This window comes from Halictus rubicundus, unplaced genomic scaffold (assembly GCF_050948215.1).
Source record: "Halictus rubicundus isolate RS-2024b unplaced genomic scaffold, iyHalRubi1_principal scaffold1356, whole genome shotgun sequence".
NCBI classification, from domain to species: domain Eukaryota; kingdom Metazoa; phylum Arthropoda; class Insecta; order Hymenoptera; family Halictidae; genus Halictus; species Halictus rubicundus.
In genome coordinates, this window is record NW_027489897.1 from 12,501 (window position 1) to 12,986 (window position 486).

Sequence of the window (486 nt, forward strand, 5' to 3'; positions counted from 1 at the left end):
ATACGCCGCTGGTACTTTGAAGTATACTGATCCTTTTATTATTTTTTTTATTTTTTTTTTTCAAAACACTACGCCGCTGGTACCCGTGAACCTGGTAGAACAGAATGTAGTACGATCGGGTGTCACTCGGATCGCTAATAACTCGGTAAACACGCTTCCTAGTCGTTTGTCATCGCGATACATGCTATCGTAGAGAAAAAAAAAGATAGGGACAGAAGGAATCTCGTCAATCCAACGCTGCGGTACGCATAGACCTTCGGGGATACACTAACTAACAATACGGAGCATCATTTCCAACCGCCGTTTACCCGTGCAATTTGTAGAACAGAATGTAGTACGGCCGGGTGTCACTCGGATCGCTAATAACTCGGTAAACACGCTTCCTAGTCGTTTGTCATCGCGATACATGCTATCGTAGAGAAAAAAAAAGATAGAGACAGAAGGAATCTCGTCAATCCAACGCTGCGGTACGCATAGACCTTCGGG